Genomic DNA, 27,654 nt, shown 5'->3' with positions numbered 1-27,654 from the left:
AAAAAAAAGGAAATTTTAAACTTTTTAAACTTCATTGTGCAGTGTTTCAGTAGCCACATCTGAATTATGTGTTAGGCCAAACTGTACTTTAGATGGACTCATGGGGTTGGAGAGGGGGAGGAGAAAAGTGGGGAGAATGTAACAGGAATGATTTGAAGGTATTATGGAAGGGAAGTCTTGCAATTCAGCCATGTGTGAGACTTGGGTGATCTCCACCAAATTTCTGGTTCTCGCTGAAGCCCCACATGACCGTGAGCATATCCTTTGGCGTGCCTCTGTTCCATTCCCCATTTGGAGGTCTTTTTCACATTTGGTGTGTCTCATTAATTCCAGTTTTGGGAGATGGGGATTGTATGCTACAATGGGGCTTTTTATTGCGTGAGCTGTAATAATGACGAGTTGGAAAGATCTGTAGATCTGGCAGTGAGCTTTCACTGTGGGTACAGTAAAGCCTCTTCCAGGCCAGCGCAGAGAGCACTTGAGAGGCCCCATGTGCCACACGTTGAGGGAGCGTTTATCTGCATTCAGCAGAGCCAAGGAGTGCAACGCACATGTAATATGAGTCCATCTTTATCTATTTTAATCCTCAGCTTGAGCATCCCAAGATTTAGGGGTATTCATCTATCAAGAGTGATTTAGATATACTTGATCATGCCTCAGGGCAGGGGAACAGCCCAGGTTACTTCTTGATATCCCTTCCAGCCCTGTTTTTTTATGACTCTATTAGATCTGACAACAACAGAATCATATACTTTGTTCCAAAGGATTCGTCCATTAATTAGTACTTTGTGGTGCATCGCTCCTCTTCCCTTGAGGAGCTCTAAGAGGTTGACAAGTGCTAATTAAGTCCTACAAGAACTGGTGTGTTGGGTAATTATTATTTTACAGGTAGAGAAACTGAGGTGCAAACGTAACCCACAGGAAGTTTTGGGACAGAATCTCACTTCAGTGTTTAGCATTTCAGCTACTTAAAATTCTCACCGAGCTGTGCCTCTGGGCTGTTGTTGCCAATGGAGAATAATGCTGGTGTTTCCCTCCTCCTGCCCACATCTGAGCTAGTCAAGGCTCTAACAGGCTCATCAGCTGCATTTGGGCTGCATCAGCATCAGAGGGGGACTGCTAGCAAAATGAATCTGGCCTGTGTGCCAAAAATAAGTTTATTTTTTCTCTATTACCATGCTTCCTGGACTTGCAAAATTATATTGACTTTAAAGGGGAGCTGCCCCAGAGTCCTGAATCAGGCTTTTTGTATTGGAAGGAAGGTAACCTCTCGCAGTCTCCATTGTTTGAGTGTAATTTTCAACCAAACATTTGCCAGTGTAAGTAGTCTGCTTCAGAGTTCTCTGGGGTGGAGTGACATGGCCAAGTGGCATTTGAGAACACTTTAAAAGGAAATGGGCTGATTAGTTTAGCTCTGGGTCAACAGTACATCAGGAGCCATTGAGCCAGACTGGCCCCTGTCTGGATCGAAGGTGTTTAAACTTCTCTGTTTAGTTAGCAATACCTCGCTGGAGGAGGCTTGGTGTAGTGTGAATGATGACGTATGGCCGGAATAGTTTCTTTTGCCCTGTAGTAGGGTTATTATCCACCTGTCTATGTCTGGGCATGGTGTTGTATCTCCATGAGGAGATCACATGCTAGTTTTTCCATGCTGCTTTTCCAGTGTCTTCTGTGTCCCGCAACACCCGTTTGCAAGGTTAGACCTTGTGTAGAATTCCAGGAAAACTGCTGCTTCCAGAAGTAATAATATTTATCATCCTCAATCAAATTCTGTCCCAAATACTCAGCGATTCCACTGGCTGACTTGGGCCCATGCAGCCTGTGCACAGGGATCTGAATTTGATCAGCTGTGGATGCTGATAGAGTGAATATCGTTCCACCATGCCAGTCCTCAAACCTCCCATTTGCAAATTACCCAGGTGAATTACCACCTTAGGTATATGCCTGCAAGCCAAGATCAATAATACGAGAGCTTTTCCCGGCTCCACCAGAGACACACGTTAAATGCTGGCAACCCAGGAACGCAGACCTGAGAGCACAAATTCTAGGGTGGGAGCAGCTTTGTCCTTGATGTGATGTAGAGGGGCTGGTTAGACAAGTTAAGCTCTGATTTGCAGCTTTCGTGCAATGGAAATTGTAGCCTTGTTGCCGCTCTGGCTCTGTCACGCTGCTGCACATCAAATCCCTTCACTCCTCCAGGGTGTGGTCTCGATTAATGTTTGCTCACTGTAATTTGCGATGTCGCTCAGTTTAACAGGACAAAATTTGCCAGTCCAAACCATGTCTTGGTGAGAGGGTGAGGTGCTTATTAAGATTGGGAGGGTGTTTTTTTTCATGTTCACGCGTGATCTCTGGTAATCCCACAAGCCAGGGTGTAATACAGCTTTGTGTGGCAGCAGTGCCTGTGAGATAATGGGGTGGTTATAAGGAGGGCTGGAGGAAGTGGTAAAAATAAGCCCCAGAGATACTTCTTGTATAAGAATTTCTCTCTGTCTTGTTTTTTTTTTCTCCCTGGTGAAGAGGCTTTCTTTAGCAGGGCTACACAGGTGAGATTTGCAAGTAATCTTGTCCCAAACTCTGCTGGATATAAGAGCATTCCTCTGTGCTCTGTTATGCTCCTGCCAGGGTGATCACCCCATGGCTGGTCTGATCATAAGTGCCGTGCTGCAAGGTGTCCGTCGGTGGTGTCTGTTTCTGGGGGGGAAATACTCCCACAGGGTTGCAAACCTTAAAGAAACCATTCTTCTAGTTCTGGAGATCTTTACGTCTGTCCCTGTATTTAACGTTTCAGAAATGGGGCTTGTTTTCTTTCAAATGTGGTCACTGTAGTGTTTCAGGAAGGGGACATGCATCTTCCAGGTCTTTCCAAGAAAGCAATCCCAACCTGTTCTGCTGGAGAGGCAGTAGCCAGGTGGAGAGGTGTGGAGAAATGTTGGAAGCGAATAACGTTCTGTGTTTTTCTCATGGGTTACAAGCTGAAAAGGCTTGTGAATGGACATTAGCAGTCTGTCCTCCCCCCCTCGGCTCACTGTGGGCCAGACCTCCTCAAACACACATCCTGCTCTGCTGTGTGTCCAAGTCTGGACTCTGTGCCAACCAGGAAAGGCTGTGCAGGAGAAACGGGGCTGCTAAGGGAAGGTGCAGTACCCAAGGGCTGCAGTTGAGAGAGGGCCCTGATTAAGCCAGAAAGCCCAGCTGAGTGGGCTGGCCTGTCCCTTGCTGCTAAGAGAGCAAACCACTGAGCAGAAATGCCCCCAAGCTTTGCTGAAATGGCCAATGGATCCATATCACATCCTAGCTGAGAGCTGGGCATCTTCAGCCTGAGCATTCATGTGAAATCAAAGGTGAAGTACTGGCAGGGGACAGCAACTACTTGGTGCAGGGTACCTGGGGAGGGTGTGTTAAACACCCCCTCTCAAGACAAGAAGTCCCTCTGAACATGTTAGCATCCATCTGGCAGGTAATGAGCTAGACCTCCGTTGAAGAATGGGTGAAGGGATCCCTCTGCCCACATCTTGTGAAGTGCCTACTCTTAATTTTTGTGACTTCCAGCTGGAGGGTTGCTCTATCTGTCATTACAGACCATTAAACTCCTTCAGATCCATCAGTGTGTTTTAAGTAGTTTCTGACCCTTGGGTGAGAGTGGCTGAGGGGGATCTGATGTTATTTTTTTTAAGTTAAGGATCATTTATTTGCTTGGGTGGAATGAGTCAAAAAGTTCTTGGCTAAGGAAGGTGCGTGTTCACAGGCTCCTGTCCTGGCAAGCTGGACATGGGCAAACCCCACCTTCCACAGCAGTGTTGTATTATCCAGATTTATAACCTGTTGGATTGTCCCTGAACTTACCAGGGTGAGTTTTCTTTCCAGCAAGAATCCTTCTGGTTTTTAAATAACAGTAGTCTTGATATCGGTAGGCACAAATTGTCCTGGAAGAGGCAGGAAAGAGTTGAAATGCTGCAGGGAACAAACCAAGCTGAAGTCTGCTTCAAAAAGCTGCAAGGAAAATGTTTCTTAAAAAACAAAAAGCCCCCTAGGTTCAGGAGAGGATGGTGGTATTAGCAAAAGGACCAAATGAGAGAATTGGTTCAGGTTGAATAAAATATGTTGTTTGATTCAATGCATAATGCCTCCTTTCATTAAAGTGCCTGAAATCTTTTCTTGTTAATTGAAACTAATTTTATAATTTCAGTTTGAAAATGTGTAAGCACTTTCAGGCTGATGACTATTATTTTTTCAGCTGAAGTGACAAATCCAACATAAATTTGCAATGTTTTTGTTGACCCAAATATGCCTGTTGTCTTTGGGCAGGGATAAAAGTTTCAGCTGAGAAACTCTGCCTGCTTCGAACAGGACACCACCTTCTGCCTAAGGATACTTTCATTCATAAATAAAAAGACAAATAACTGGATAGAAACAAACCCCAGGAAGTCAGTAGGTGCGCTGTAAGGGTTGAGGATTTCACACAAACCAACAAAAAGTGAAACTGAAAGAAACTGGGCAGTATGGTGTTGCTTAAAACCCTTTGGCGAGCCAAATGTAGGGGTTATTTTCATAGAAAGCGTTAGTGATTGCCTGTGTTGAATGATGTTAGCTGTTTTTGTAGCCCGTCGCTATGTAAGGTGTTATCATGACTTCTGTGTTGGTAGTGCATCTCTGAAGTGTCCATAAGAGTGGTGAACTTCTCATAAGTTACCTGAACCAGAGATTTGCATAAATCATGCCTATTTAGAAATGCACTCAGAAGCAGTAGGAGACCTGACATCTCAGAGCCACCATTTCCAGGCTGTCTTCGTCCTTCATCTTCTGAGCAGCGGTGGGAATGATGTCTCAGTTGCCCTGTAACCAGTCTTCAAACTCAAAAAAGGAGTGTTTTGAGCCTACTTTTTTTATTTTTCCTGAAATAAAGGGTCCTTTGAATAACCAGGGATGAAAAGGTGGTTTTTTTCTTTAGTTGTCAATAACAACAATACCTTGTTCTTGCAGAAGGACAATAGGAAAAGTTTAAAACACTGTCAGTAGAAGCAATTTTCTAAAACCAGGACCTGGTCTCAGCTGTTTAAATGTTGACTTGCTGGTGCTTGATTAATAGCTAATTAGAGAAATATGATTTTACGTAGTTTCTATATCTGTGAAATCTCATTCAAGGATTGAGCCTGTGATTATTTACTGTCTTGGGAAATGTCCTATTGACAGTCCCCAGCGATGTCCAAAGAAATAGCTGGCATGAGTGTAAACATGGGACTCCTTGGAAAGGGATAACTTACTGGGAGACTATAGATTTTTTTTCTCTACTATACTAATTTTATAAATTTTAAGATATTAATATACAATATCTGAATGTAACTATAAATAATATATATTGGTTTCATTTCATAAAGGAAACCAATGAACTAAATCTTGTGTTTCTGTTTCTTGAACTGCTTTTTCTTAGAAAGCTGGAGCGTTGGGGTCTCTTCTGAGAGGGGTAGCATTTTTATTTTTTTTTGGAAGGTGTTCAGAACTCAATTTAGATGGCTAAACAAAAGCGGGATTATCAAAAGCATGCATCATGCTCAGCAGCATTTAATGATGTTGAGACTTTTTTGAAAGCTGCAGTAGGGAGGTATCTGACTGCAAACTAAACTCCTGAGCCATCAGCTCTGGTGCCATCATGAGTACGTGAAGGGCAGCGGCTCTCCCCAGGGCTCTTGGTGGAAGCCATATTTTTGAGCTTCTCTCCGATGGATCAAATAAAGCTTTGGCAATGAGTAATTGTGCGTTTCTGTTACCCTTTAAGACACTTTCTCATGTTTGGAAATCTTCCATTAAGCCTCTTAAGGCACAGAATAAAAAAAGGTAAAAATCAGTTTACACGGGAGGCAAAGGGAAGGGCTGAGGAAGTATTCTGTAGGGAATCAAAGTACACCACCTTCTACAAATTCAGAGCAGGTAAACTGTTTACCAGTGACTACCTAGTTTAGGAGAGTGATGGTATTATCACTGAAAACATTTTGAAATACATTTCTAAATAAAAAAGCATTTTGTGCAGTTGCAGTAATTAATGGTTGCTCTCTTGCAATAGCCTGCAGAAAACTAACTCATGCGTTTGACAGCGAACATGAATATGCTTGTAAAACTGAAGGGAATCGTTAGGCTTGTGTGAGCTTGATCACTTAAAAACAAACCAAGAAGCTGAACGTGGAAGCATGTTACGACTTAGGGGCTTGATTGAAGACAAGGGGAGTATGTCAGTATTAAATCCTATGGCAAGCAGGAAGGCCCAGCTCATTTGCAACCGCACCAGCTGTCGCGTGGGGGTTATGTAGACGTTAAAGCGGTACACCTGAGGCTTCATACTGCCCAAGCAACATAGAATGGTTTGGGTTGGAGGGGTCATCTAGTTTGAACCCCTCTGCCGTAGGCTGGCACGCATTCCCCTAGAGCAGGTTGCTCAAATATGGATGTTTTGAAAGAGAAGGGCAATTGTAACACCACTATGCATGTGGTTGCTTTGGAAAACAGGACCTTGCTGTAGGCAGATGTGAGAAGACAGTGCTGTTCTGAGATTGTTGTGTGTACTTCTGTTTCCTATTTGCCTCTGACTTGCAGGAGGGCAACTTCTGTCACATCCATGGAGTTCCTGTAGGAGGAAACACGATTTATTTATGAGGGTAAAGAACGGGAGGATTGTGACAAATTGTGCAAATACTAAACATTTTTTAAAAAGCAAACAAATTTATTATTTTTTTTTGGAGTTTGCTTCTCAGTTTGCATCTGCTTACCCTGATTATTCCATCCAGTGAATTTGCAGGCATGAATTTTCAGGCGCATTCACTGGAAAAGCTTAAAAGAAAACATGGCAAAGCTTGCAAGGAGGGTGAATTTCAAAAATCCGTGCTGTGTTGCTGCACTGGTTTGATGTTATACGTCTGAGCAAGGGACAGAGGCACCTTGCGAGACCACTCAAAGTTTCTTTTTAGGCCACTTGAATACTTTAGATTTGGTGTGTATGTTTGGAAGTTACAAATGGCAAGCATCAGTTTACAAATCATTCTGAACTGAAAAAAATCATGAAATGAAAAATGAGGGAAAAGCCCTACTTATTTGCTGTAAGTCCATTCACCCAAGTGTAAGATGATGTAGCGACTTGTTGAAGATGAGTTGCGTAAAGTCTACTGAAAATTATAATTCATACTATAGAAATTAAATGTCTAATCTCTATCTGTTCCTTGGTTGCGTCATGGAGTGCAAAATGTGGGAATCTTTACATCCAAGTATCCAAACCTTAGTAATTACCAGTAAGTATCAAATTTTCTGTTCAAAGGGATGAGAGTTTCACCCCAGTTCTGAAGGATCAAGCAAGTTTTGCTCTTTTGCTTATGGAGAGGTTAATCAGGAAGACCTCTGCTGTCTGTCAGATCTGCCCATTTGGATAGAGAAGAGACTGCATAAGCTGTAAATGAATGCCTTTCTCCATAGAGCTTAACAAAAGCCGTTTGGAAGAGGAGTCATCTTCATTGTCTTTATGCTCTCTAACGTTATTTTGAGTTGCCTCTTGGATCGTGTAGGATTGCTTAGTCCCTGGCATTACCTCAGTTATGAATTTGACAGTTTCCTGATAGTTTATCAAAGAAAATATATGTCAATAATGTCTAAAAGCTGTAGCAATACTGCTCCCAGCCCAGAGATGTAAATACTGTGTTATCTCATGGCACAGCCTTAAATGACGCCACACATCTTGAAATAACATGTCCAAATGTGTCAGAGGAAGAGATTGTTAAAGCATTTGCCTTACATTACCTGCCTGCTAGCAAATGGGTGGTGAGAGAGCTAGAGTTTAATTTTTTTCTTTTCTTTTTTTCTTTCTCTTTTTTTTTTTTTTTTTTTTTTTTTTTTATGTCTATTAGGCAGATCATGCAACTATCTAAACACAGTTCTGGAAAACCTGTTTGCTAGCTTACTCACAGCTCCAAATGGCTCTGAGTTGCAATAGTGTGGTGCCTAACCCTTCAGGGGGAAAAGAAAAACATAGCAAACCCAACCCATTGCACCTTCTAGAACAACATCTTCCGAATTTGTGAAGATGGGGGGAGGAGGGGAAAAAAGGCCTGTGTGTGAAACCACGAATTATATTATGTCTGCCAAACTCCTTTGAGAATTGGACCAACTGTCGGTTCAAATGATTTGTGCTTATCCAAACTTTACTCATCAAAGGTTTTTATGAGTTCACTTTGGCAATAGCTGTGTTTTTCCATGTGGTGAAATCATACACCTGGAAAACATGCAGCCAAAATGGTGTGGAGCTTGAATAACTCTCCTTGTTCTCCAAATGCTCTTGAGTTTTTTAAGCATCATGGTAGTTAAAGTGTTTGTGGTGCTATAAAATTTGTACAACTTTACTGTAAACCTGACTCTTGCATAACCCTCTTGGCCAGATGATTGGCAGCTTGGTTGTGATCTTGTAACACAAAAAGGTACAAATATTGGCCTTAAGTTTTTACTGTACAGAGGGAAGAAAGCTGAAAATCTTTACCTTTGCAAAAGCTGTGCATGGTGGTATGGAAAACATCCTGCAAAGCAGCAGCCTATGAATAATCCTTTTTTATGGTTTGTTTCACAAACAGTGTACAGAGCCCTGTCCCAAATGAGCCAGTTCTGGGATGGACAACAACAATCAAGATGACTGTACTCCACAGAAGTGATGGGGAGAGACTGACAGAAGATACTGGCAGAAAACTCAGGAGAAAAGGGTATGTCCACAGCAGTACTTGATGTTGACCTTGAAGTTACCTTAACCAGTCAGTGTTGTTTCTGGCAGCCTGCAGCAAAGCCAGTTATATTGCCCTCCTAATTTGCAAGTTGGGCCCTCCTAGGACTTGTTTTGAGGCCAGCTTGCTTTTCCCTGTGGGCAGCAGAGAGAAGCAGAACTGGGGAGGAGTGGTGAGAAGTGGGAATGGTGGGATTGTTGTGGGTTGGCTTCTGTGCCCTGAGCCTGTGCTGGCTCCAGACATGGTTCAGAGAACACAGGGTTGGAGGAACACAGGGTTGGAGAACTGGCAGTAGTGGGAAGATCTCTGATCTCTAATTGAGCAAAGGTCCCAGGATAGTGGTGGGACCACTGGTAAACTGTGGCTTTGGCAACCGCAAGTTTAATTCCATTGGTATTCTGGGTATTGGGTGGATATTTGAGCGTGGCTGAAGAAGTGCAGCTTTAACTGCAGAGTGTCTTTCCCCTGCATAGTGTATTGTTTTATTTTCCAACTGCAATTAAAGTGGAGTTGTCTAGAAAAAAGGGCACAGCATAATTCTCAAAATGGCATCGTGAAAGGAAAGATGCATAAAACTAGTGTAACAAAACTGGTGAAATTATAAAGAGTTTAGGCCATGTGAACATCAATTTCTTGCCTGCAGTGCCTAGTCACTTGTCTTTCTGTTTACACAACAAAATAGCCTGAAGAGAGTTAATATATTTAGAAAACGGCAGTTGCATGTATTTCTAATGGGAGAGGAAACTCAACAAACTGATGTGACTCAACAAATTGAGTATACAGAGCAGATCATGGCTCTGATTAGGCCATTTGCAGATGGTTTTGAAGAGCACTGGCCTCTGGCCAGTGAGCTACTTCTTACTTGCAAGGAACACAGACAAACAACGAGGACACTGAGCTAATGCCACACTGTGCTTTGTCTGAAGCGATGATGATCTTGTACTTGGAGCAATGCGCTCATGGCTGGCTGCTTAGCATAATGGAGCAGTCCTGCACCACACATGTCTGTGGCCATGCAACAGAGGCTTCACCACAACATAACTGCAGACCTCTTCCACTGAAGCCTCATAAATGGCATGGATTAAAAATAATATGGTTAACATAAAATGGAATTTAAAAGAATATGGATGGCTTAATGTGAAAGTCATGAATAATGCTGCATAAAATGCCCAAGCTATTAGTTCGCTTATAATCAGTGTACCTGTGCGCAGATCTGTGTGCTGGTTTTGTGTACTGTAATATAAATGGTCTTTGGTTTTGCCTTTATGTAATAATACCCCACCTGATATCTAGACACCCTTGTGTATATTTTACACATACGTCTAATTTAGTTGTTAAATATTACTCCAAAACCCACATGTACGCCAAAGAACCATATATTGTCAAACTGGTTTGAAATCTATAAAGACTCAGTGCTTGAGAAGGGAAGGGTTGAAAGCTAAAGAATTAAAGAACATTCCTTTTAATTTGGTGGCCTTGTAATATGCTACTGAGTAGGAGGAGAAAAGAATGAGTCTGGTGGCTGAACTGGGTCTGCTTTTCCTGTGTTGACATGGGATGGGTGGAGCAGGATGGTAATGGTGTCCCTAGCCCTGGAAGGATGAACCAGCTGTTTTTTCTTGATGTGGAGTGACTCTTGGGGTTTAATGCTGGGGCAAAGTTGTTAGGTTTGCTACCCAGGCTGTTTTTCTCCCTTTCAAACAAATGTTAGTGCTCCTTCCCTTCAAGTTTTAATCTCTTATTTCTGAGGAAACTACTTGGAGAGCCTGGCTGCTGTGAGGCATGGGACTTCTCCTGGGTCTGTTATGTCCTGAAGCTGTGGTGAGGCTGCAAATTCCTGGGATCCTGGGGGCAAGCCACGGAGAGGGTAGAAGCATCTGTGACTTACCGAGGAACCTCAGCAAAGCCAAAACACTTGGGTAGTTAGAAATCCAAGCGATGTTGGTGAATTTCAGTGTTGGACTGTTTTATTTTTTATCGTTGTTATTCTTTTTTTCTCTGGGTCTGCTATTGTACGAGGGCAAGAATCTGCAAAAAACCAAAGGCCCAACCCCAAGGAGCCTGTAAACAAAGCTAAACAGTTAACACATGAGCCTGTCCCGAATGAGAAGGGAAGGGGAAGATGTTTTTCATTTTGTGATGAGTTGCTAACTGGGAGTCAGTTTGCCATCTGCTTGTGGGAAAGCCCTAGGAGGAGGCTTTGACGTACGGCCCATGGAGTTCCCCACGGCTCCCCCTCCAAACCATTCTTCAGCATGGAAAGCTGATCCTGCTGTGAAAGTACTACATGCTGGAAGTCTGCCACGCTCCTACTGGAGGAGTCTGAGGCAAGATCCTTAGTCTGTGCACCCTACGGCCCTCTGCGCAGTCTGGATGGATGGCGCTTCCCCACTGCGCAGGCGTTTCGCAGGGGCAATACTCTCTATTATTTCCTAGGTGTTTGGGATGCTGGAGGGGTGGAAGAACGTGACCAAATCTTGAATGATGGGTAAAGAACATATAGGGGAGTTCTTCCCCGGCAGGAAGAGGTTTTTCCTGCATGCTGTGGGGATGTTCAAAATGATAAACTCAGTGGTTGTGTGTGGTTGTGACTACTCATAGGCAGGTTTCTCTACCGGCTGCAGTTGTGCTCTGTTCCTCTCCTCTGCACCCCCCTCTCTGTCCAGCCAATTCCCTAAAGAGGTTTTCCCAGAGGCTGCAGAAAAGTTACTCTGCAGCTTCAGTTCTCAGGTGCCCATTACAGATATGTTAAATACATAAATTAAAAACATCCTACTTGCTTCTGTCCTCCCCCACGCTGTCTGGAGCACCCATCACATGACCCTCTGCTTGGTAGAGCTGATGATGCAAGGATAGAGATTACTTCTGTTTGCAAGAATTGCATGGCAGTTCCAGCCACGTATTATAATTTTGCGCTGGTTGGCGCCAACTAAGTAATCTCTGTGATAGCCTTAGGAGCAGCTTTGCCCTGAGATCTTAGAAATGATATGGGAAAGTGCTGAATTAAACAAGTATTTGCAAATTTTCATGACCGTGAAATTCCGTTCCCTGAACAAAACTGGGGAATTTTCTTGAATCTGTGGAAATTAAAGATCTAGGGGAATTCTGTATTTAAACACTGACTCTGTCTTTTTAAAATACCCCGCCCTCCATTACTCTTCTGTCTTTGGGCGTAGGAATTGTTCTAAAAATTCCAGCGTTATGGTTCAATATGTTCTGTATCACAGAGGGGAAAGAATCTGTAAATCTCTCATTATCAACCCAGGATTTACTCTGTAGCTTTCCAAGGGTGAGCACCTGCCCCTTGTTTTATTGAGTGAAGCAGGTGAAGTTTATTAAGCCTGTCTTGTTCTTGACTTCATCACTTTGTCCTCCAGATTATCAAATTCTCTTTGTATTAACATATGATAATCTTTGCCTTTATTGATAGACAATTATATATGCAACTGCGCTATATCACATGATACTAAGTGATTCATCCTTTGTTCCTTGCCTTCCCATACTGTCTCTAATTTAGAGAATACAAGCTTAGGGCATCAAAATCTGCTCTGCTGTATCTATGGTATGTTACAAGGAAAATGATTCTTCACTCAGTTACGCCAGTGAGGGGGAGAGAGCCTTTCTCTAAACCTGTAGGTACACTGGGGAGGAGCAGAGGCTGAGTCCTCCTGTACCTTTGGCTCTTCTGAGGCTAAGTGGGTATGTTCTCCCATTTAATGTATATTTAGAGCAGTGCTGCTTTAAGATCAAAAGAATTACTCTGGATTTATACCAGGGTAGCTAAACATGGAATCATACATAATTCCCAAGCACATTTGTCTTGCAAGAACCACACCTGATCTGCCTCCCAGCTCTTATTTACATAAGACATCCTCACTGCGTTGAGAACATCTGGGGTGGGGTTGCTTGCTGCCAGGGTGGGCAGCCGTCATTGCTGCGCAAGCCTGAGTCCTACCTGCTCTGTAACTGTAGATCCTGACCGCTTGCAACCCTTCCTCAGACAGCAGGAACATCTCTCTCTGCTGGGTTTGTGCATTTCTGTGGTCTTAACACTAACCTATTTTATCCCTGAACACAATGGGATGAAATCCTGCAGAAGAAAGACATATCTTAAATGTTTCCAGGATGCGTACATCAGTGATGCATGTGTAGTTTCTAGGATAGAGAGGATTAGAATAAATGCATTCTTTGTAGATGCTGTTTTAATCTTTCAAGCTAAACTTAGATCTTGGACACCTGTCTCTGCAGCAGTCTGTCTCTTGAGCTCATGAATTTTGTGCACAGCTGTCAGTGCTGTATGTGGGGTTCTCTCTTTTCAGCTGGCTCTATTCCCAGTTGGCTGAAAAGTAGGAGCCTGTCTTGGAAAGAGAATTTCCACTCCTGCACACTTTGATGGAAACAAGAAGATATAAAATGAGATTTAATGACCCAGGTTTTTTTGAACCATTTATTAGCTGTTCTGTACATACTCAGTCTCTGGGGAACTAAGTTACATATTATGAGAAGTATAGAGTGCCTGTTCCCTATGGACCTTGTTTCATGATTTACGTGGATAAAATAAAGCATATAAACTAAATAAATTACCTTGGGTAGCTTACTTTGATATAGGACTCCAGGAAGAGCCACGAGGTGGCCAGATGAAATGCTGACCTGTATTGGTGGTGCTAAAATGAATATACCATCTCCTGCCCCTGCCAAGCCCTTCCTTTAACTCTGAGATTGAAGATTACAAAAGGAGGAAAAGGGTTGTTAGGAAAAGCATCCACCTATGTCATCTTCATTCCTGTGGGACTGATTAGATGGAGGGATATGTCACAAACTGAATGGCTTCACAGTGAGCTTATTGACAAGTGGTGTCTGCAGAGGTTTGCGGTGTGGTTGACGGCCCCCCGTTTTTCTCTGAGAAATGGCCAATTTGGACCCCACCATGCTCTACTTGCCCTCTTCCAGTGGGAGCAGAAGCATAGCTGCTCAAAAGGAAGGGTCACCTTCTGGGATCTGCAGTCTGTGGGGGGGCCTTGCCATCATCTAACTTGGGTATCTTCAGTCTCCTAGTCTTGATCAGTTTAGCTGCAGTTGTTCAGCTCCAGACAAAGGTCCAATTCAGCCTCCTCCAAAAATGGTAGCAATTGGGTGTTCCTGCTTGGAGGGAAACTTGTCCCCAGATTGTCTGCGATGAGTTTAATGCTGTACGAGGGAAGTGTGAATGTGAGGTGGTGTCCTTTGTGAGCAGCAACAGGGATGTATTTCCAGGGAAAGGCATGTCCTTCTGCCTAGGTTGGGGCAGAGGGTGCATGTGGAGATCAGTTTTGCGGAGGTGTAATAACTGAGATTTTTACCAACATGTCATCCCATGAGTAGTAGCAAGGAGGTGGAAAGGGAGCCCCACAGTTCCAGCGCCACTTTCTGTACAACATGACTTCAGCTCAGAGGATGTGGCAAAACCGGGAGGGTCAGCAGTTTTAGCTGTGCCTGTCTGTCTCTGGAAATGTGGATTGCTGTGTCACTGAAGAGCTAACTGCTTTTCCTTGTTTTTGCAAGTTTTCTATGATGATGCTATGGGCAAAGTAACTTCTATGTTCAGGAAGCAAAAAGCACAGCCTCCCTTGGGTGAACGTGAGCCACTCTGCATTTTGTAAAAGATGCTGCTGAAGCCATCAGTCCTGTACCACAGGGGAAGGAGCCTGCTGGAGCCTTGTATCCTCTCTAGAAAAGAGAAGAAGCAACTGAAGGAATTTGGCTCGTGTTAGACGATACACCTACACTACCAGATAATGATTTGATCAATCGGCAAGCTTGTCAGATCAGACCCCAGATAGGATGGCGGCTTGCCAGGTGCTGGATCAGAGAGACTTTGTTTGATGTTATCAGAGTACAATTAGGTTACATGCATTGCTCCACGGCGGAGGCCAAGCGCGGGTGACCGGGAGGTGCATTTGCCTGCCGTGGGCAGCCCTGGGCATGCCTAGCACCTCTGGTCACCCACTGCGGCAGCTGGCGGGGAGTGGGAGAGCACCTCGCTCTCTCTGCCCGGGTTCTGGTTCCCCTCAAACTCCTGTCAGCCAGTGGATGAGAGAACAAGTAGATTCAGTTTCAGGAGACCTCGGGGCTTAGTAAAAAAGAAAGCTCAAAGGAATTACTCTGTAGAAGAGTAAAATACCAGGTGTAACATGCAGCTAATTATGCCACTGGTTTACAGGAGGGATTTTAAATGTTTCTTTCTGAAAAGCCTGAAAGGAAAAAAAAATCAAAGGGGAAAGATTGAAAAACAAGTATGAGAAGATATAAAACAAGATTTATATCTAAATAATTTCCTCTAATTGCTGTTAGAAGACATTAATTTTCCTTTTGATGCTCCACTTTACCTTAGGCTTTGCTGTACCTGCCAGGATGGCAGGGAGTCAAAGAGGATTAGCTCAGCAGCTCTCTGCCTTAGTAGCCTCTGTAAAAGATTTAGCAATGGGAAGAATATACAGGTTTTAAAAAAAATAATCCTAATTTAAACAGGCCAACTTCAACCTTCGTTTATCCTGTGCAATCATGATGACTTCACCAGCATCCCATGGGTACAAATGAGGTAGAATGCGGGTTTAGAGTGCCAGGTGTGTGTGTGTTGCTTTTTAAAGATACAGAAGTACTTGATGGATCTGTGGCTATATAGGTGTCGGTGGTGTTTCAAAACCATTTCAAGTGGAAAACATTTTGTCCGCACAGCCAGCCAGCCTAAAGCCCATGCACCAGTTAAGGTTTGCCTAAATCTTGGTCTGGAAAGGACTTAAATAATGCTCAGGGGTGAGCTATCCCTTTGCCAAGGGAGGACTTTGCCTGGGGAGGATCTAGACAGAAGCAATATGATATTTTTTTTATTATTATTTGCCTGGACTTCTATACGCTTCCATTATGGCTTGCACATATGTGGGACACCTCTCTGTCTGTGACGGCATTTGGGTTGTGATTCTACTGTTGTCCATTTTTCTGTCTCCTCCACCTGAAGATTTTTCTGGACTGAGACTGGGAGCACAAAGATTGCAACTCACCCGAGAGCCTGCTTCCTGAGACCAAGTTTGGTTAGCGACGCTAGCTGGATCGGTCAAATGCTTTTCATTTCACCTTTTTTCTTTGTCAGAATTTTTCAGTTTAAGGGTGGTACTTGATCTCTGATTGCACCTGAAATGCAGAATTGCTTTTGGTGGTTGTGGCAGCCACTTCCCAGCTTTACTCAGAGGTACAGATAACCTATTCAGTTCGACAGGAGTGGGAAAGTCCACATTCCTCAGGCTGCGCTGAATATCTCAGCCTGGAAGTGTTGTTTATCAAAACTTCTCTTAGATGAACCTTGCGGTAATTCTCCATTAGTTTATTTCCTCCAGTTATTACAATGAGTTCTGCTCAGGGGTATCCTAGAAAACCACTTGGAAGCATCAGTGGAGAAAAATGAAGTGCGGTTGGCTGGAAGGAGCACCCTATGCCACATCACAAGACTTGATCTCTTATTTTCCCACTGCTTTAATCTATTCTGTTCTCTGTGTAGGGCTTAAACAAAAGTAACCTAAGAAGATCCTGTCTCTTTGTTTTTGTCCTGCATATCATTTTTTACTAGGCAGTGATTCTTAAACACAGCTCATAGCTCAACAGTCATGTAGACAGGCCTTTTGGGTGAACAAGAAAACTGATGCAGAAATAATAAGAATCAAAAGTTGCTTTTAAATTGCAGGTTGAACTTATGAATAAATTCCCTCCCTCGGATGGAAATATAGGAATGTATTATGTGTCTTAACTGTCCAGCTCACTAAGGTCATGGTTTTCATGAGAGTCGTTCTCATTTAAGCACCGTAATAAATACCCAGGCTGTCCAAAGAAGTTAGTGTGTCAAAGACGTACACTGGTTGCTGAGCTCTTCTAAAAATCTGGTCCCACTAAATCAAGAGCAGACAGTCTCTCTTATTCATCTCCTTGTCTGGTGGTGGTTAAACAAATGCTTTTGAGTCTGAGGAACATTAAAATTCTGCAGCTTCCATAAATGACTTTGATTTCAAGATGAACGACGAGATGTTACAATCAAAACCAAAACCGCTGCAGAATGTAGCATTGAAGGAAGCTGTGCTAATTTCTTCAGAAACAAATGTAGAAGTTAGTAACATGAAACAGCTGACCACCAGCCAGATGCTTCAAAGCGATAACAAGTAGTTCAGGAAGCCCCCAATAGCTTTGGCTTTCCAGAGAACTTTAAGATCCATATGTATACCTTTAGGGGTAAAACTACTTTGTTAAATGCGGTAGTGCTCCAGCTACAAAAATATGAATAGGCAATGCTTGCAAATACCTCTTCAATGGGGTGAGACTAGTAGATTTGTCTTTTTGAATGTCAAGTTAGGAATTATTTTGCACAAGAAGCAGCTACATAGTAGAACTGATAATAACCAGGCTTTAATCTGCTTTTGTTTGGTGAAGTTCCGTTGCTATCATGTTTGAAAGAAGCTTGCAAACCCATACCAGCAGCAGTAGATTACAAAGTAACTAGCCAAGAAAACATGCCTTGTTTTTGATTCTTCGTCCCTGCTTGAGAAAATGATTCAGTGCCCCAAGTGTGAGGGTGCCCTCTATTAAATCCCTTGCATCTTACCTGCATTCTGACCTGTTACACCCTCTGTAGTTACTATTTGACCAACTTCAGCAGTTACTTTGTTCTGTACAACACACTGAGGAATGGTGCAGACTCTGAACTAAATCACGGTGGTCTGAACCTTAAGCAATAGCAGAGTTCCTGTGACTTTCTAGTATCAGACACGTTCTTAAAAGGACGTCCTGTTCTGCTGTCAGGCTTTTCATTTTCAAAACAATGGATGAATGTTTGTGAGTTGAGGGAAAGAAAACTAGTCTCCTACAGGAGATAAGATCTGATACAGAGGCCTCAGAAAGAAAAAAAAAAAAATCTTTCTGGCTAAATTTATAGTTGCTGGAGAGACTGCTTCGTATCTTATTTATCATTTTTTTACGTTCATCTGAATGTATATTTATTGCTTCTCAAACAATTTGGTGTCGCTAAAAAGTTCTTCCCAGTGGATTCAAGGAATAATTTAGAGTATAAGAAATGGACAACATCTCATAGAGCCTCCTACCTGAAGTTTTCTCTGTTGGGGGCAATTTTTTTTAAGGACAGCCAAATAAGTTAGTGATCTGTCATATTGAGTCTTCTTTGTACTGAAAGGAACAAATCCTTCCCAAGAGACCTTGTTCAGGATCAGAGCCTCATGGTGCTTGTTGCTCTACAAAACAAAGAAAATCATACCTACGTACCCTTCAGCACTTGTTTTTGTGGTATGGTCACGCGTTGTGATCACATGCAGAGTCCTTGGGAGGGAAAATACACCATTTTCTAGTGCTGCTTCCGTGTTCTATCCAGTGGGATGATGCATGAACAATGTCGAAGGGGCCCCCAGTCATTGCCTTTACTGATAATGTGTGTGTGATCCCTTATCTGAGGGAGGGGGGTGTGCTGCACTGGGAGGAAGACCTCACATTCTGGCAGAAAGGATTTTGCTAATATAATCTGTTCCTATTTATCCTTTTGTGTTTTTTGGTTTTTTTTGTTTTTTTTTTTTTTTTTTTTTTTTTGAGGGGTGGGTGTGGGTGGGCAGGGAGTACCAGTCTTTCTGAAAGCACAATTCTGTGTAGCTGTCAGTCAGGGGACTGCAGGGCTTGGTCCCGCTTTCCAGTTTAGAGCATTATCGTTCTGATTTACACTTGTAAAATAATGCTAAGGCTGAAATTCCCAATCTCTGTTTCAGGATGCGGTGCTTTTCACTCTTAATTCATCCTGCAGTATGGGCCTTGTTTTATGTTTTCAAGCCACACAAAGTGCTGCGGTATCTAAATGCCTTTGAGTCCTTTTTGTTGATAAATTTACCCCATCTCCCCTCAGCTAGTGACTTTGACCAGCACCATGAACACTCATGACCTCTGAAAGTCAGTCCCAGGCTCTCTGAGTGACAAAAACAAATTAGGGAGTTATTTTACTTTATTTTTAAGTGAGGGGTTTATTTACTTGCCTGGGAGCCTGGGGCATAGCCAAAGAGAGACCTGAAGGTGTTCATAGCCCCAGCTCATGCCAGCTGTGCTAGACAGTGCTGCTGCCTTATATTAGAAAAACTTGATGATTAAAAAGAAACAGCTAGATATATCTAATTTAATAAGATACAGCCCATGTGGATCATAAAAGGGAGATCATAGCTGATTAAAACTGCATGAATTGTTTTAAGTGCATTCCTCAATTTTTAGACTAGAACAAAGGAGATGACCTGATTTATCCTGGAATATGGAGATAGATAAGAGCAACTACCTCGACTAGACTTTTCCTCTGCCAACTTAGGATTGTATATTTAAAAACTAGTCTGGACAAACACTAGCTGTGTGCCAAGCAGCAATGTTTCCATCACTTCCCTTGGAAGATTATTCCATACACTAATAGATCTTGTTGTCAGGAGGCTTTTTCTTACAGCCTAAATCATTCACTTCAAAACATTAAGGAACTGAGGCAAGAGTCTAATGGGCTGGGTTTTTTCCCTTGTGCCATGCTCCTCTCCAGTGTCTCTAGGCTGTAGCCACGGTACATAGGGCTGCTGCTGAGCCAGATTCTCAGGCATTTGGGAAGACCTTTTATGAAACAGACTGCTCTGAAAAGCCAGGGTAGAGACTGGTTAAAAATTGGCTTTTGGACAGGAAATAGAGGATGTCACAGCCAGGAAACAGTTCAGGATGGGGAGGTGTGGCAAGTGTCAATTTTAGCTATGCTTTTTTTTCCCCTTATACGTAAAAATGGTCCTCACCCATTCTGGGCTTTAAACAAACTGCTTTTCAGGCAAAAGGAGACCAGAGAGAGAAGGTTTTTTTTTTTCCACTAATAGCAGAGTAGTGTCGGACTGTGGTGGTGTGATGGTGAATTGAGCCGACCTGTCTGTGTGCCTGTCCCTGTCGGTCTGTCAGCCCATACTTTGTGGTGCAGGACCATCATCCTTACATGCTGTGGGTTATCTGTAAATAAATAAAAACAAAGCAGAAGTGGTTTAAATAAGCTGCCTTAATATATTGGTCTGATAACTGACTTATGAGATGCTTTCTGCTCACGTGAATTGGCACAGCTCCACTGACCGAATTAGGGCTGTGCAGATTTACACCAGCTGAGGATGTGGCTCATTGCGTTTAATATACCAGGAACTCTCAGGCCAAAAATAGCCATAGATACCTTGAAAGGAAATGCCATGTGAAATGCTGACTGAGAACAAGACTGTTGGGAGGAGGAGGAGGAGGGGAGCGTGAGTGGTGACTAATACACTACAGCCATCTGCACAAATTGGCAGCTGTAAAGTAAAAGCAACGAGGTTATTGCACTACATATATATATATTGAAGCATTAAGTGTAAAGCGTGTGGATATACTGTATGGAAGCATTCAGCATTAATCAGTGGGGAACGTGAAATAAAACACGTAGGCTATTGTGTGCGGTTTTAGTTACCTTATTATGGGGAAGTATGTCGCACGTTTGAGAATGCAGAAGGGGCAGTGTAGGGCAACCAAAGTTATTCAGGGATTTGGGGAATGGATTATAAAGAAAGATTAGCTAGGCTTGGCCTCTATAACTTTGAAACAAGAATTGTTGAGCTGAGCAGCTTGCTTAGGCATGGTGATACTGAATGGAAGCTCAGGGAAATAATACCTTAGCTGAGCTCTTTGACAGACTTGCTGGAAAAAGCACCATGAAAGATTTGGAGGCTGAAGCTCCATCTCAGTGTGCTGAGGCTGACCCTGAATCCACATGTGGGATGTGAGTGCAGGGATACATGAGAGCATGGGGAGTTTAGACGCCTGGATTTCATCTACTTTTAAAGTTGGAGGATACTCTTGTGGTGAGGGAGCAGAGAGAAGGTGAGACCATGGTCCTGCTGAAGCATCAGTGGTGCTGGCTCTCACCAAGGCTTTCCATGTTTCTCTTTTGTGCGCTGAAGTCTGTCATTGACTTCTCAGGTTTTAAAAAGGATGATCTGCAAACCTGGTCTCAGGTGTGTTTTTCTTTTCAGCATGTTTTAGCTTTCATTGTGCTATCTCTAGCTAGGGTTTTCTTGAAACCTTTTTGGAGAACCCATCCTATTTTAGCCTTCCTGTATTAAGAACCTATTTCCAACCCCCCTTAGTATCACTGGGAATTAGACCAGGATACTTAACCCAGCCTGTGACCACCCATCTATACAACAAGAACATAGATGAGTTTGCAGTACCATGGTGATCTGGGTATTTGTGGCCATCTCCGTGCATGTGGAATTTGTGGCTTAATGAACGTCTGAAAAGGGATTTGAGGTCCTTGGGTTAAAGGCCCATATCCTGTAAAACACCACATTATGATTATTATATTCCTCCTCATTGATCAGCTGTCAGGGAGACAGACTTCAGTGTCACTTTGCTGATGAAATGGCAGCAATACAAATACCAGCGCCGCTCCGTAGAGCAGCTTGCAGTAATGCTGCCGAGTGCAGCTCCAGTAATTGCCTGGCAGCGATACAGGCGGTAGTGCTGGTCCATTGATCAGCCCCTCATCACCGAGGCTCCAGCTCAGCACCGCTGTCGGCTCCAAAGCTGTGCCGAAGACCCCAGGAGATCCTCATCTACCTGGTGGAAGTCCTGTCCCGAGAGCCCCATTCAGGCTGCGCTAACAGGGGCCTTGATGATTTATTTGGTTTCCCAACTGATTTTCTTCTCAGTCATGATGGAAAATGCTGCGCTAATGCAAAGTTGTTCCACTTGAAAGCCCAAGGCTCACAGACTGTTATTCTGAGTAATTGCCACAGTCCCCAGCCCTCTGCTCTCCCATCCAGTCCATGTGCCTCCTAGTAAAGGCGTCTCTTGCAGAAGAGTGTGGGTGACTTCGGGGGGGTGTGTGTGCGCGTACGTGCAGTAATTCCCAAACCACTCCACGGACAGACAGGAGTAAGTGTTTACTAACAATGGGAATACAACAGAATCTGCAAATGAATCATTCCGTAGTGTTTCAAAGGGGTGAGAGGTGAAAGGAAGTTGATCTGAAATGCAGCCAGCAGATGCTGTTAGTATTTTAGCAGGGGACTCCCTAAAAAATGTGTTCCTTTCACTTGGCTGATCGCCCCCAAGGAGCAGGAAACATGCTGCCGAGAGAGGCAAGCAGGCAAAAGAACTGAGCACGTGAGATGGGTTGGCACAAGCTGGTTTTCACAGTGTGTCACTGGAAAAGAATAGATGAAGGTGTTGCTTTGTCATATCCCACGGTGGCGGGTCCTGCCCATCCCAGCTGGCCCTCTCGGGGTGTGCATCTCTTGCTGCTTTGTACATGGTGCTGCCCCCTTCAAGGTTCTTTTATTCCTTTTTTTCTTCTCTTTACTCAGGCATGACTATTTTCGAGTTCAGCAAAACTTTATACATAGTAAAAGGAAGCCCAGGCTTTTACTGTGAAGGGACATCCACCAAAACCGGCCCTTTACCTTCTCCTGGGGCTAACACTGATGAACTTCACGGTTAACTTCAGGTGTCTGGTCTTTACTGGGATTGAGGGTTTTTTCTGTTTTGTTTTGGTTTTATGCTCTTTTTTGTTTGTTTGTTTTTCTTTAACCCCAGGACAGTTCAAATGTGTTAATTACTCTGAGGTAAAGCAGACAACTTTTAACGTGAAGGCTACCCCTGCATATGTGAAATATTTAACACTTGGTATGCTGAGACTTGCTCTTCAAAGTATTTTTGTTAGCTTCAGGGGTAAATACTGTTTGGCAAGGATGATTTAGCAGGCACCAGAGAGAGGGTGCCTTCACACAAGGAAATCACCCAAACACCCCTTCAGTTTGCAAACTAATTTCAACATACCCTGTGCATCTTGTTCTACTGCACTGCTGAAGCCCAGAAAGTGCAAAGTGGGGGCAGACGCTGTGCTCCATGGGAAGAATTGTCTTTTAGCTTGTAAATTTTATTAGTATCCTGTAAAATGTAGCACATATTCTACGGGCATTTACAGAAAGAAAACCAGTTGATTAGATTGTAGAGACATGATTTGGGATGTGCCTATGGTTAATTCCCTGATGTTTTCTTTACAAACGAATTCCTGGCCAATTTGGCTATGTGAGGCAAAGCCCTAGATGATGGCTTCTCAGCATTGAAGCTTTGTGGAAAATTTTAGTCTACTTGATGAAAGGCTGTATCCACAACACATAGGTCTTCTGATTCTCAGTATAACTGCAATGCTGAATAGTTTGTTTCTTTAAAAAAAAGAAAAAAGCTAGAATTAGTGCCATAATAAAGCAGACATTTAAATTGAGAACTAAAAGGAAATTCATTTCGGGGGATTTTTTTGATCTACGGTTCCCAAGAAAAGTTCTTTTTTTACGGTTCAGAAATTCAAATACTGAAAAACTCAGGGGTTTGGCCAAAGTACTTTTGTTTTTAGGCATTTAGTTTTTCAGGAAAAACAGGGCAAAAAATTTTCCACACAAACCATCGCTTTTCACAGCCTCTCATGTTTCCTTGGAAATTTTCCTTCTAATTTGTTTCTGTTGGAGAACTTGGGCTCCACCCCCCCTCCAGGGGAAGGATCCACAGCCTACCTGACTCAAGTCCTCAAAAGCAGGCTAACACAAAGTAACTGGGCTTACCCGTGGTTCTGTGGGCAGGGAAGGCTTATGGTTAGTACAAGCAAGTCACGGATATTCCTGTTTGCCCTTAACCCTTCCTTTCCTAAGCCTTTACTTTATTTTAGCACGCTCCTCGTGACCACTCCACAGCTACCAAATGGTGGTGACTGCGGACATGTGGTGAGCACCGTGTGTGGCTTGCTTGGCATCAAACCGTGCGTGGAAATATGTTAGGGCTTCCACTAGAAAGCTCGCTCTTCTTGCAGGTGCACCTCGGGGGTGCCCAGTGAGCCACCAAAAAGGGTGCTTCTCAGTCGTGTGCCGCAAGGCACAGCTGGCTCAGCCCGTGAGGAGTGATAGAGGATTCGTGTTCTCAAAATGGTAGCTTTGCATTTCTGGAAGCTGGAGGGTAAAGGAGGAGCCAGGAAGAAGTGTAGAGAGGATTGCTTTTCTGCTGGGGAAAGATATTTTGCAGGCAAAACTGGCGAAAGTCCCCAAAGCTTTAAATCTGTGGTTTTCCTATAGGAGTTCAGGCTCCAGGGGGTTTCTGCTTTTAGTTGCAAGGCAAAGAAAGTATTATGTATGGAGATTTGCAGAAGACGTACTGTCCTGGGCTGATTTCAATTACTGAAGCAGGGCTGCAGGGCTGCCCTGGTGTGGATTTGCCTGGCAGGTGGGGAGCAGGAGGGGCAGCGTGCCTCTCTTGTCCTCCGCTGATGCAGAAGTGGCCATGTGCTTGCAAGTGCCCCTCTCTCCCTGCCGCTGTCCTTGTTACTGCTACACCTGGCCCCAAAAGCTGAGCTTTCGGTGGCTGGATTCCCTCTGTGCTCCCTTGGCTTTATCTTGTTAGGCTCCGATGTCCAAAGGGTATTCGGATGTTTGTCAAAAGCACCAAGATGCCCTATTTTTACAGCATACGAATGCGGTTTATCTACAGAGTGTTTTCATCTGAGTCTTTTGAAAATGTCCCCCATAAATAGCAAAACCCATGTTTTGTGAGCCAAGGGTGTGCAAACTGGCTTCATCCATAGGACTAGCACCAAGTCATCAGAAGGTGCCTAAGGACACATCTTGCAGCAACGGGCTGCATTAACGGGTGTAAGGGATTATCTCTGAGCTGTAATTTCCACAGAGAAAAGTTCACACTGGTCTTCAAACGTTTATTCTCACAAAGTGAGTGTGCTGCAGAAGCAAAACACTCAGCCTTTTAATGTCTTGTATAATTAAGGACCACTTTATTTTCTCGTTTTATTAATGACTTACCTTTAATGTTAGCCCAATGACACAGTTGTGTAATTTAATGTGAAATGTATTATTCAGCTAGCTGCCGCCTTACAGAAAGGTTTTGACAGGCTGTAATGGTTTTGGTTTCAGGACAATAAACCATCGTTTTTATAAATGCTGGGAAGAAACATGAAGGAAGTGAGGTGGCTCTTTTAGTAGTTTGATGGGATTAATTTTTTTAAAAAGAAAATGTAACTGAATGAAAAATTACAGTAAAGGACCTATCATAGCAAACGCAAATTAGTTGTTCAGTCTGTAATTCGAAAGAAGCATTTAGGCATATGCTTAAGTCTCACTGGGGACTTGCCTCAATGGAGCTTATGCTCTCTTGACTGAAAACTGAGTTTAAGCAATTATTTACCCTTTAGATAGTGAAAATTGTAGAAAGAGATATAGCATCTTTTATTAAACCAGCATTTTGTAAGGCACAGCAGCATGTCCTTTGTCTTACAAAATGCCAGTTGGAATCACTTGAAAATTAACAGTTGCTTTAAATTACACCAAATTAGGAGTGTTCCCATAATTTTGTTGAACTGGGGGGCAGAAATATTAATAATTAAATGGGCTACATGAAGAAGTTTCCTGTGGGAGCAAATGATTTGATTCAGTGACCCAGTCCTAAATTCCGTTTACTGAAGCAAAAACTTCATATAGGGAAAAAATGAGAGAAAGTTTGTTGCAATCCTGTGCTTTATACTTTCTTCCAACTGAGTGAAAACGTGGAAGAATCTTTTTTCAGTGCCATTTTCTTGGGAAACAGAGCCAGTACAGTCAGTCTGTGGTGTTCAGTGACTTTGGATCTGTCGGCTGATTTCTTTCAAACTGGCTGGAGGTTTCGGAAAGAAGGTAGTGCCTGCAGGTGCTGGAAGATGAGGTGCCTGAGCAAAGGCAACTGCCCAGGCCCAGGTCAAGATCTCCGAAGGGAACCTCAGCACTGAGGCACCAGAGCATCCACACGGGCACAGACCAGAGGGACTTGAGCCATAGTGAAACCTGGTGGGAAGTAGCATTCAGGCCAATACCTGCACCCAGGGGCGCTACTATACACCATCCCAGCCACTGGCATTGCTCTCTGATTTTTGCAGAGGCAAGAGACTTATCTGTACCTGTGCAAAATCAGGTTATTATATCTATTCCCACCAGCACGACAGGGACAAATTCCTTAGAGAGTCCTTAGAAGCAACACTTGCCATCAAGCAGTTTGAGTGCACAGATTGCTCTTTCAAAATCCAGGTCTTTGGCACTACATGTCACTCCCCCCCGGCACCCCAGCCCTGATGAAGGAAATTTGTTTTCCCTGTAAACCTGGTCCTGGAGTATCCAGCCGTCCCGGGAGTACCGCTTCCCCACGTTCCAGCAGCCGTACCCGAGGGGAGGGATGCATTACTGGGTTATGGTCAGACAAAAGGAGTGAACAAATGTGCACAGAGATATCAAAAGGTGCACAAACATCCCTAGCAGAAGGCTAATGCTTCAACCAGGAAGGCTTTTCTCCCCTTCCTCCCTGCAAAAAGCAAATCATTTGGAGCAGGCAGGTAAAGGAGGGGAAGAGAGGTCTGCACTGAACACAGTGATGTTTGCTCTCTGCCCTGCCAGTGATAGCAGCCTTGCCACGCTGGGCACTAGGTGTGGGGGGAAGCTGTGGAGAGGAGTTTGTCTCATGTCCTGTCTACATCAGGTAGCGCTGATATGCTCTAAATTATGATCTTGCAATTAAAAAGTGTATTAAAATTTTCTGCTGGTTCTGGAGTGGGAAGCTGTAGTAAATCAGATAGCTACATGGAGACTCTTAGACAAGTTACAAATTATTCATAACCAATTATGTAAATTCCTCTGGAGCTGTAATAGTAAAAAACATCCCAGAGCCCTGTACAAAAAGTGGGTTGGTTTGGTTACCCCCAGAGAAGGAGAAGCGCTATTATTGTTTAAGTCTAGTCTGTAAATGTGTTAATGGATCCACTCTGAAGTATCTGAGGGGAAAAGGAACAGGTGCAACCTATTAACTGCCCATGTCCTAGTAATCATTGAATAAATTGACTTTTATTGTATCCAAAAGTAAGAAATCTTCTGGGATAAAGAACCTTTTGCTACTTGGCTGCTGATAATTGGAATCAACAACTCAAGGAATTAAGGAGGCTAGATCAGCTACATGCTTTTAAAATGATTTGTAGCTGACGTATTGCCAGTTATGCACTCTATGGGCTAATCTTTAATTGTATTTTCATGTACGGTTCTGGACTGAGTGGGTGATTTATTTGACACATGGTTTGATCTACTCATCTCCAGCCCTTAATATACAGGATTTGCCATTCCAGATCTTTGTCCTACAAGTCGAATCTTTTCTGCCTTTGGTAGTGGCTAAACCCAGGTTTTCAGGGAAGCACCCTTTGCTGAGGCGGAGGGACGGGCAGAAGGGTCACTTGCTGCTGAAAATGGTGGTTGCAGGCATGGCTGCCAGTGGCAGCGTGGCTGTTCTCACTGCCAAGCTTCAGCCACCCCTGCCTGGGGCCTGACCTCTCGATGTAAGAGAACAGAGGTGCTTTCCAAGGCTGCTTCAGAGCCATGGAGCTGTTGCCTTTGTCAACTGCTTGGGAGCCTCAAGGCAGAAGCCGACAGACAGGACGAAGACCCTCCTGTTTTAAGGGAATCTCCATGGTTTAGGCACCAGTTCAGAGGCCAGGGAACTGTTAGCTAGGTCTGCTTTGGGAGGTATTGAATCAGTTACTCTCTCTCTCTGAACTTGTTTCCACCCACTCCTCCTGCATAATTAGACTGTAAGCTCTTCAGGGCAGGGACCATCTTTTTATAGTCTGTTTTGTGTAACACCTAGCACAATGGGGTGCCAGTCTCACCTGAGGCCTGCAGGCACTGTTCTGTTATAGATAATTAGTATTTTTTTAGGCACCACTGTAGTACAAATAACCAGTGTTGTTGTTGTTGTTGTTTATTCTCGGCCAAATCCTGCTTGCAAGCTGAAGGCA

General features: G+C 43.5%; 1 pseudogene across 1 annotated transcript in view; it reads right to left on the bottom strand.

The window, feature by feature from the left end:
• LOC308053813 (3 beta-hydroxysteroid dehydrogenase type 7-like) overlaps positions 1-27,654 on the bottom strand; it is a 59,611-nt pseudogene continuing 31,957 nt past the window's right edge. The window contains exon 6 of the transcript in view: positions 1-27,654. This exon is cut by the window's right edge and continues 16,097 nt beyond it. The product of the transcript in view is annotated as a 3 beta-hydroxysteroid dehydrogenase type 7-like (transcript).

This window comes from Falco punctatus (genome assembly GCF_963210335.1).
Source record: "Falco punctatus genome assembly, chromosome: 1".
In the NCBI taxonomy this organism is placed as follows: domain Eukaryota; kingdom Metazoa; phylum Chordata; class Aves; order Falconiformes; family Falconidae; genus Falco; species Falco punctatus.
Note: the sequence above shows the minus strand (reverse complement) of the source record. Positions and strands in the feature narration are given on the sequence as shown.